General features: G+C 40.2%; 1 long non-coding RNA gene across 3 annotated transcripts; it reads right to left on the bottom strand.

The window, feature by feature from the left end:
* Positions 1-1350: 1350 nt before the first annotated feature.
* Positions 1351-10958, bottom strand: LOC113145285 (uncharacterized). 3 transcript variants are annotated; one of them, XR_004463107.1, is made up of 8 exons: positions 10788-10958; positions 10301-10387; positions 9706-9755; positions 8888-8934; positions 8695-8774; positions 6603-6648; positions 1721-1809; positions 1351-1466 (listed from the first exon to the last, which is right to left on the bottom strand). It is a non-coding gene; the product is annotated as an uncharacterized LOC113145285 (long non-coding RNA). The 3 variants fall into 3 exon arrangements; XR_004463108.1 differs by having other exon boundaries at positions 1355-1466; positions 1738-1809; XR_003297230.2 differs by lacking the exon at positions 1351-1466 and having other exon boundaries at positions 1673-1809.

Here is a 10958-nt window from a genome sequence, read left to right as displayed (position 1 = left end):
AAATAAAATTGAATTGAATTGAATTGAATTGAATAGCCTGAGAGACAGTCCAAATATAAGAGTCTGCAGTACATCCAAATGTTATAACGTTTGGAATTATGTTACAACGTTTGGAATTGTATTTTCAAAAAGGATGGAAGTGCAATGAGGGCCAAGATTGAATCCATTTGGCATGCCTGTAGTCTAGGCCCACGCAGAAATTTCTCTAAAGTTACATTCACATTTGTGGATGAATTACATGTGCTTGTCAATGCTGAAGTGATTAGTATTAACTGTCAGATATCTTTCTATTTGTCATCAGGTACTACATCTTTCTACTGATCATTTGAAATAGTAAAAGGATAAGAGCTTTTAAAAACAGAAAGACATCTCCCATCAAAAAACTAAATGTTAAATCATTTTGTAAATTATAGAAACATGCTTTTTTGCAGATGTGAATTATGCATAACCATACAATATCCATCCACCTGTGCATTATCTATACCTGTTTATTCCTATTTAGGGTCACAGGGATCTGCTGGAGCCTATCCCAGCTCTCTTTGGGTGAAAGGCAGGGGTACACCCAGGACAGGTCACTGGTCCATCACAGGGCCACATACAGACTGCACACACTCACACTCACTCCTATGGGCAGTTTAGAAATTTAGAATCACCAATCAACCTGATATGAATGTTTTTGGACTATGGGAAACAGTTTTTTAACAAAGCCTAATTGGTTTCTGTTATACTGAGGAGTATCACTTAATTAGAAATAACCACAGTATGCTTTAAATTATATTGTTTATCTTGTTTTTGACTGGACCAAGAGGATTCCCCAGTGATGCTCGACATCGTCTTTTGTATGTATTGCAATCTGGGATGGTGAAAGGATAAGGCTGATGTCTTTCTATATTAATCCTACTGTAAACATATCTCATTAAAAGAACAAAAGACTCATGAATGTTATCTCAGTATAATGTGTGCATGTTCAAACTGATTATTTTATTCCTCCATGCCATATAGCTGCAGTGTTGTCCAGTTGCACTAGGTGACATGTTACTTAATTATGAAATATACGGGCCTTCTAGTTTGTCTACAAATGACTCCACAAACTAATAATGGTGTTCAGTCTCCACTAGAGAGCAGTTGGGAATGTGCTCAGTGGCCTGAGTGTTACATGAACTATTCTCCATAGATTGTGAAAGTGATTGTCATTATTAGTCTTTTCTACTTCTAAATGTAGTACCCATATTTAAACATATTACCCAGTGTAACCCAGTGTTTAATAGTCTTTGACAACAATGGAACAAGCCAAATCAGATGCTGGACACAAAGACTATAACTGTAAGTAGGATAAATATGTACCTTTTTATGCGGTATTTTTATTGGATTTTGTTTTTTTGTGACAGTAATCTGAAACAGAAAACCACCAGCTTATCCATTTAGGCTCTCAGGCTCATGTCCAGGAAGAGGTTTGCTTCACTGCCCTGGTTCAGGTCAGAAAGCAGAGAGGAGGGAAGCAGGTGAAGGGTGAGTGAGAGAGAGAGAGAGAGAGAGAGAGATGAAATGGAAAACCACTGAGAAAGCACCAGAACACCTCTCTCTCACCCAGTCTATTTCTCTCTAACACGCCCACACAACTCATCTGATACTTGATCCAAGATTTACGGCTGTGTGAAGGGCCAAACAAGAACAGACACTCACAACATTACCACTCTTAGTCTTCAACGTACAGGCTCACCTGCAGTTCTGCCATACCTCGATGATGAGTCTTCTCCTCTCAGCTGCTCAGCAGAATAGTGAGGATGATGGTGCATTGCTCTCCAACCACTACAAGGGAAGAGCAAGGAAGTGGCAGTCAGTCACTGGCAATGAGAGCCATGACGCACGCAGCTACAATACACTGAGAGGGTGGGGCAAGGACAGGTAGTGGCCAGTTTCCTGACTTGCTTCGAAATGCTTTAACAAAGTACAGAACTAACCAGCCGTTTCTAATAGGCCTATACTTTTTTATTTTCCTACTGTTTTTACTGTGTGCATGCAGGTGAAAGGACCATTGACAATTCATTGTCTTGCTTCAAACGCCCCTGTCTCTCCAGAACACACACCCACACACAGTCTGCCTCAATTTCTTCGTGTTTATAGTGACAACTCCCACAAATACTACTTGTCTTGAAACCTGATTAAAGTCACATCAGAGAACCCTAGCCCAAGCCTTAAAACATCAGTTGCAATTCACTTTGACTTTCATAATAAGAAGGGCAAAATCCCCATGGCCCTTACAAATTCGTATCAGGCTTCAGATGGACCAAGCCAAGCCATTTTTTTTTTTTTTTTGTCAGGGCTGTTTGTGCATGAGGGTGTGTAAGTGTGTGTACGTGTGTGTCTATGTGTTTGCATGGTAGCCACAGCAACAGCTCTGATCAGAGGGCCTGTCTGTCTGTAGGTGTCTGGTTCCTTCGCCTGGCTGGCTCTACCCAACCCCGTCAGTTTTCTTTTTCGGGTTGTTTGTTGCTTGTGTGCCACTGGACCTGTTGTGTAATGCTTATAAAAGATTTAAAGGGACAGGAGGCCTTCAGAGAGCGGTCAGCAACAGAATCAGGACTGAATTGCGAAGTAGCCAGCGGAAACCCATGACAGTGAATATCTGTAGAGGAGTGCCCCCAACAGCACCCTCACCACCATCACTACTCCCCCACCAGCCCCACCCACTCCAGAAAAAGAAATGTAATAGCAACAGTAAATTGCTGAGTGAATAAACTGCAGTGAAACCTGCATGATAAGCAATTTGATCGCTGATATCTGTGCTTTTCAATGCATTACTGTGTAAAACTGCAGCTTTTTGTTTAAAAAACACATAATGAATCTGTCTGGAGGGAAGCTAAAATTATGTATTTCTCTCTTTCACTGTGAATCATGATTATACCTTGTGTTGGTGTGTAGCCTACACAAGCTAGTAGACTATCCGTAGTGCAAACTCATTCATGAAGAACGACCAGAAGGGTAAGATGACTGGGCCAGTACCAGCTTCAACAGTTACAAATGTAAACTAAATACACAACAGTTTGTCGTACCATCAGCACATTTACAAGAGAGAGTGAGATAGAAAAAGAGAGAAAGAGGCGCAGGCTGTAGAAGCTGCAATGCAGACCACAAGCAGCCACACATGCTCTTGCATCATCTCAGAAATGTGGCATCTTTTGGGTGCTGGACTTCCAGCACAAAGAACAAAAACACCTCTTTCTTTTCTACGGATTTAACTCCTTCATGTGGTTGCCACCCTCAACACAAACACAAAGGTATCAGGGCGTGCCAGACAAACAGATTTTTAGCAGTTCTGATTTACTGACAGGGAAGGCCTTGGTTATTTTAGCCCATAATCTCCTTTAATAAATTTTTTTATGAGAACAGATATATTACTGTAACCCGGCAGAAAGCTTCCTGGAAGGTACTATGTATTATGGAATTAAACTAAACGGTCTGTTGGTCAGTGCACAGTAGGTCATATGCAAACACATGATATTTGTCTAAAGCTAAGCATATGGACAACGGAATTTGCAAGCAAATAAACAAGCAAACCCAGTTCTAAAGAAAATTATATGAGAAAATCAACACTTCCTTTCAACATGAATGCAACACAACTGAAATTATGTCCCCAATTTTATTAATAAACATTTCATAACTCTCTCCAGGAAATGTCCAGGGTTATTACTAGGAAATTATAACATGTAAAACATTATCTTACCAAACCATGAGGTTTGCCTGCTGCATTATAGCAGACTGCCAGCAGTGGCTAGATAATGAATGATAATCGACTAATGTTAACAGTAACACATGCTACCATTTTTAACAATTAATGATATATCAACAGGTCTACTCATATAAACACACATGGTGCTCATGTATACAAGGAAAACCTTTGTGTAAGAGAACAGTGCTTCTTAACCAATCAGATGTTGAACTCCAGCTGCTTGCTAGCACTAAGCCAATAAAATAATGCTGCACAGCTTGTGGAGCCAGGAGAGCTACTCCCATCCAATGAAAATCCAGCTTTGGCACGATGGCTCGTGATGCAGCAGCTTTAGGAAGTCCAGTGCATGTGAACTGGAGAGAAGCCAAAGCAGAGTCACCCAGAAAGCAAGGTAAACAACTTCTCTTTCTTTCTCCCACCTCCCTCACAGTTTCTATCTCCTCCTGTTCTCTCATTTTCTGTCTCTGATCTGGAGCCATGACTTTTACCCCCTTCCATTGCTGCCTTTTTTCCAGGAGAGAGAGTGAGAGATAGATAAACAGATAGAGGGAAGGGAGAGAGAAATGGATCCAGAGAAAGGGAGCGATACAAGCTGTGTACTGGTCGAAGACAAGTCCAGCCCAGAAAATACTGCGTCACCATCGCTGTCTCTCCTAACTACGCAGAAACAAATGTGTCTTGGGGAAGGGTTTGGCAAGTCCCTGTGGCCCTAGAGGGTGAAAACAAATCATGACAAAAGTGCCACGAACCACAGACACCGAGCTGGTCTGCTGTCTGATGGCAGCATACAGCTGGATCCCAACCAATCTCTGCCTTCATATATGCTGGCCTCTCCCACCCCACACTCATTTTTCCCTTCAACTCCATCAAGAAACCACAACAAGTAGGCTAGCAGTCAACAATTCAAACACAGATACAAGTACATGTTCATACGCATGTAATGAAACAGAAAATGTCAGCTTTTTCACAAAATTCAACAAAAAACTTATCCTGCCCTTTCATTTGATGGCTGTTGTACTGCCCACCTGGCTGCATCTGTACACACTCTCATATAACGGTGTATTAAACGCTACTGTTTCATACGGAAACATGCATGATTGTATTCACCTATGTAATCCTCCATATTCCTTGAAGTAATGGTGGCAAAAAACCGATGTTCGAATATCTTGATAATTCTCGGCAAAACATTCTTGACTGAGCTTCACTGTGATATTAAGAACCCTCCAGAATATTCTTTTGTTAACCCCTTTAGCGTACCTCTGCCCAACAAACGCGCACACACGCCTTAACATGCTATCATAAGAAGACCTAGAGAAACGGTGTCACATCTTCAGCATCCATGTTGAAACTCCCGATACCCCAGCTCACAGGAACTACACAGCACACAGACACACACATAGAGTAGCGACAGGCAGAGCAGATCAAAACTACCAAGGAGGAAGAGGAAGAGGAGGAGAGAGCCGAGGTTGTCCGAAACCATTGTGTCCACTTCAGGTGGAAAACTCAATGACTCTGGGCTTCTGTTATCTCAGCTTCTGTTTCTCCCGACATGAAAAAAGTGACGTAGCAACTAATCCAAAATCTCTCTCTCTCTCACTCTCTGACTTGCTCTCCCTCCCTCTCTGTATCTCCTCTCTCTCCCTTTTTGCTTGCCGCTCAAACATACGCACTCTTTATTTTCATCTTGTTGCAACAGATCTGCTATTAAACTGCTACTTCGAACTGACACATATACACAGAAACAAAGCAGACCCTATATAAATGCATATGTACGTGCGCATGCACGCACGCACACACAGCTGTGCACACGCACGCATGGTCACGTTATTCCTCTTCCTGAGTGTGACGCAGCACTTAATTCTCTGTGCTTTTATACCACTGTTGTGACTACACAACACAGCTTCTTGATCAGGCTGAGCTAGAAACACACTTGCTAGCTACCACACAACACAAGTGAGCATGAGCAGACTGCAGTTAAAGGGACCCTACCACCATGGCTCCCTGTCCCCCACTCTGTGACGTTGCTATGCCCCCCCCCTCCCCATGTCCCCTTATAATTGGGTCTCTCTCCCGCTCTGTTGCCCTCCTCTCTGGCTCTCTCCTCTCTGCTCTCGGCTACAGACACACTCTGGCTCTTCTGTCTGTGAGGCTGAGCTGACTGAGCCTCCTCGATCACCTGACAACCCACTGGTTTTAAAGGCACATCACCAGCTTATGTGTCAGTTGCATAAGAACTCAAATGGTCTTTTGGTTTTGTAAATACTGTCAAATATTGAACTCCACTTATTGCGGAATCGGCACAAAGGGATATTTAGGTGATGCTCTGGAACAGTTTGGTGTATTACTTATGTAAAACCAATATCTTGGTTGATATAATTTAATTATTTCTTTTACAGAATGCATGCTGTTCCTCATTCGGTGGTACTATTTTTTACCTCGAAAAAAGAGTGAGCATTAACAAAAAGCATATACAGTGTTATTGACTGTCACAACAACACTCTGATAACACTATAGGCCATGAACTTCCTTTTCAGTTCTGTGTGTTTCCAACCACAGATCTGCCCTAAAACAAACACAGAAAACTGTACTCTATCATCTGTGTCTGTTCAAAAAGAATACTGCTGTCCAGTTAAACTAATTACAAATCAGATAACAAGATAAAAAAAAACCTTACTGTAAACTAATATGTAATCATACAGTGTTTATTTTATGTATGTGTATTTGGATCACATTATTAACCAGATATGTAGCTGTGTCTTTAAAAGGACTGTACTCTTATTTTATAAATAGTCTTTTTTTGGTTCCATCAAACATTAGTAGAGCTTATTTTAAGAATCTGTGTCTTTGTAGTTTTATTTGATTATTCACATACCTCAGTTGGCTGATTCATCATTTCTAATGTAAATCGAGCAATGGAGCTGTAGGAAGATAAAAGGAGAAAAACACTTTTTAGTGTGCAACACCAAAAAGTAATGTCCGAAAGATCATCACTGTCTATTTAACAGCATTACAATGATCTCATAAGGCCTAAAACATAGAAATGAAACAAGGCTAATGGGGAACACTCTAGTAGACAAGACACTTTCAGTTTGAACTGTAAAGCTACATTAGCTGGCCTTCATTATAGCACGAAAAAAGCATTATGTAACAGAAAACAATGAGAGAAAGGAGTCTGCAGCTGCAACCATCTTATACCAGGGTCTCCTACAGTATGTATGAAGTTAAAATCATTATACATACACTATTAATGGTTTCTCACTAGCAACATCCATAATTACTTTGAGGGAAAGGTCACTATATGAAAAATAACATTTCAGTCCTGCTACAATAAAATCCATTATTGTAATAGGGCTGAAATATGTCAAATTAGCAAATTTATATTAGTGGAGCTACTGCTGCAATGCTACCATCAGCATCCAGCAGGGCAATATGAGGAACAAGCTTGGTTCTGTCTCTTTTATGAGCTTGTCTCTTCTCAACAAGGCTGTGCCTATTAGGTCTGTCTGCATAGTCTGAAACATAAAGTCCCCTTTATATGCTAAGCTAAAGTGAAAGCTTTGTCTCAGTTAACAAAAGGTAAACAAAGTTTCTCTATGTCAGCTCACCACCACACCTATTTATTAGAGAAGATACTAGACAATGTGTGCATTCAAATACCTTCATAAATAATTCATAATTTTTAAAAAATTTTGAGGAATACTTCAACAGGGGATATTGCTTATTCCGAACATGGTTTCTGTTGGCTTGAACCCAAGTCCTGAACTGCAGTCAACTACAGTTTGGGAATATTTTCTCTTTTGCAGTGTGGTCTCACTAACTGCTTAAACTTTGTGGTTTTCCATCGGATGTCTCAAAGGCTTGTAGGAGCTATTGAAACACAAAACATCCCTCGATTTTGAGGCCTTATATTTCCCATTATCTTCCTGTTACAAATTTAAATTTTCATCCAACACTTTTGTGTGGCTGTAAATTTTCATCCCTAAAGCACTTGTAACAGTAGTTTTGTATGTCATAATTCCTCACTGGAGTCAAAGGATATGGAGCCCACAGGTTCACCTTATATGACTGAGAAAGGAGAGCATCAGTAAAAGAATCAGATTTCACCCTTGAGCTGTACGGGATCTGAGGGATTAAAGCATGTTTGCCATGAGCACACTGGTAGATACTGAAGGTACTGATCTGAGGATTGAGGTCTATCTGCTCTTCTAGGCGAGACATTCTCAGTCTACATGTCCACCCTATTTAACATAACTACAATAACACTGAGGACTATGTGTGGAAGTGGATTTGACTGTGAATCTACATTCCCTAAGAAAATGCACTGTATATTACAGAGCTGATGCATTTACTGTCTCTTATACTGAATGTCTGTGCCAATTGTGCTATAGCTATACCCTCTCATTACAGGTTTTCCAGTGTTGTTGAATTGTTGCTGTAAAAAACATACTGCCGCCTGTAGCTTCTAACAAGAACAGGAAGTTTTACTGTGACAGAGGTTTGTGTTTATCCTGACAAAGACATGCTGCAGCTTTAAAGAAACATCCAAGTGCTGATCCTTCCTGTCCGCTATTTATGCTCCTCACCCAGTGGGCAGTTTTTTAATTTTAGCCATGTCATCTATCAGATATGCCTGTTCCACTTCCTAAACCTTAATCTCAGCTTTGGAATGGTGCCCAGTCAGCTTCATTGATATTGTTTGTGGCTGTAATGAGAATAGTGGGCACATACCCTAAATGCACCCACACATATATCCATCCATTATCTATACCCACTTATTCCTATCTAGGCTAATGGGGATCTGCTGGAGCCTATTCCAGCTCTCATTGGGTGAAAGGTAGGGGTACACCCTGGACAGATCACCAGTTCATCACAGCCAACACATATGTTTAAGCAAATAGAGATGATGTTTTTTTCGATGTTTTTACTGAAAGTAAACCATTGAATTATTTTATTTTATTCATTACCTGATCTGCAGTCACCACACAGAAGACTACGAACAGGTGCTCTCTGGTATTGTCCGCTTGTGTTCCAGCAATTAAGCATTCTGTGAAGAAAAAGAAGTCTTGCATAGCTTCACCCTTGGCAGGCCCTGAGAAAATCCCAGTCAGAATATCATGATATGCCAAACAAATGACACAATGAATTCAAATGTTTCACCTTAGTTCAGCAGGATCTGGGATCACGATGCTGGGCCAGAAAATGACCTATGTACAGACATAAACAGAGACTTTGACAACATGTAATTGTAAACCTTTATAATCTTGGTTACATGTATGTACTGTATGTATATGACTACAGACACACTGGATGTAAATACTGTAAATATATATATTCATATATGACTGACAAGATATATATAATATTTGACAATAATTAATATAAACAGTTGGCTGCTGCACAGTTGTGCCAGTTGTCCTACATTGGATGCTGCTGGCCGTGTTCGGTGTTAATGTTTCTGTGGAAAGATGAAAGCAATACCTAATTTCCCTCTGCGAAAAGACCTAGAGGAGAAGCAATTTCAACTTCTCAGTGCACCTCTGTTGTTTTGTTTTCTAGCATATTCATTTCATTTGAACCAATTCTGTCACAGCCTTGAACAACATTTTTTTTTTACTGTTCCCCTTAAGCAGACAGTCGATTAAATGGGCACTTTGGGATTTTGATGTTAAAGATGTCAGGTCATGGATGTGCCAGACCTGTTACAAAATTACAAGGTACAAAATGAATGAAAACACACATACACCGACCACTATCTGATGCACAAGCCATTAGTTTTCCCTACCTCTGTAGTGCTGTATTCATGCTTACAGACAGCATATCTGACTCTTTCCAAGAAGAGTGATTCCTGATCAGATCCTACTCAGTCCTGGCACTACAATAAGCCTGCACAAATGCGCCATCCTGTGTTAAATAACGGTATTACTCCTGGGGGGTTTGTTTACATCAGAAATAAAAAGTGCGTATGACATAGAAACCTCTGGATGGATGGAGCTGAGTCAAGTCGCTGGCACCGCAGCAGCATACCCTGGGTTTACAAACAAACAAACAAAAAATAGCACTGAGAAAGAATAAATAATATGTTTTAAAATAAATTCATTGAGAGGAATCTATTTCTGGAAGTCAGCAATGAGAAAAACATTCTTACATAATTTTAACTTTAGCCCTTTCCACAACAAAAGACTCTTTAATGAAGTGTTAAAAATGTTCATTTTTCTTACACATTGCAGTTTGCTGGAAATGATAAAATATTTAAAGCATGAGACTCACAGTTGCAATAATAACATAATTTGAAGACAGTAGCCTATAAAAGACAATTGGTGACAAAAAGTAGTGAGGATATATAGTTTTTCTTGTGGCTGCGTACACTAGTGTACACTTAAAGTAACGTTACTTCCCCTCCAGCTCAAGTTTAAATCAAACTTGATATCCCACTTCTTGTAATTTTAATATCACAGATTCAGTCAAATATATTGAATTTACTATTAATAATAAACAAAAACATCTAAAAATATAAAAAACAACATATATCAGATCATTACGCAGTACCGCATGGATGCACGGACCACTCACTCCTGGGGTAAAATGAAGTGCGCAACATCCTCCTGCAGCAAGCATCCAGCGTACCTCTCCATCCCACCCTGCTCCTCTGCCCTGTAACTGGCTCCGAACAAAATGAACCGCACAGACATGTTTTAAAGGAAACAGCTGTGAGCAAATACCTTGTTTATTTCCGGGTAACGACAGAAACAACGTTAGAAAACTCTATGCTGCATCATAATAATCAAATCACGGTCATGCGTAATTCTTAGTTATTTTAAAAGTCATTTGATCAGTTTAAAAAATAAATATAAACATTAAGCAAATACGGTATGATCACTGTAGCATTATAAACCATCACGCAGGGAAAAAAAAGCAACATTGGTAAACCTTACTAAAACAGCTTATCGCCCACCACAGACGCACTAAAACCTAAATCCATATACATGACGGTATATGAATCACCGGGGCAGAACGTGGATGTAAACAAACAGTTTCTGTTGAAAGGGGAATGACTTACCGACAGCGCCTCTTGTGCAATACTTCCGGCCCGTTTGATATTTCTTCTCCGTCACCGCCGCCTTAGCCTTTCACCAACCTCCCGGTTATTATTAAATCCAGTGCTCTTTTGCCCTAATGACAAACCTTGTCCATCGACATTTTCACAGCTACACCATTAGACCACGCCCTC

This window comes from Mastacembelus armatus, chromosome 7 (assembly GCF_900324485.2).
Source record: "Mastacembelus armatus chromosome 7, fMasArm1.2, whole genome shotgun sequence".
Taxonomy (NCBI): domain Eukaryota; kingdom Metazoa; phylum Chordata; class Actinopteri; order Synbranchiformes; family Mastacembelidae; genus Mastacembelus; species Mastacembelus armatus.
The sequence above is the reverse complement of the archived record's forward strand: the minus strand, read 5'-3'. Positions and strand labels throughout refer to the sequence as shown.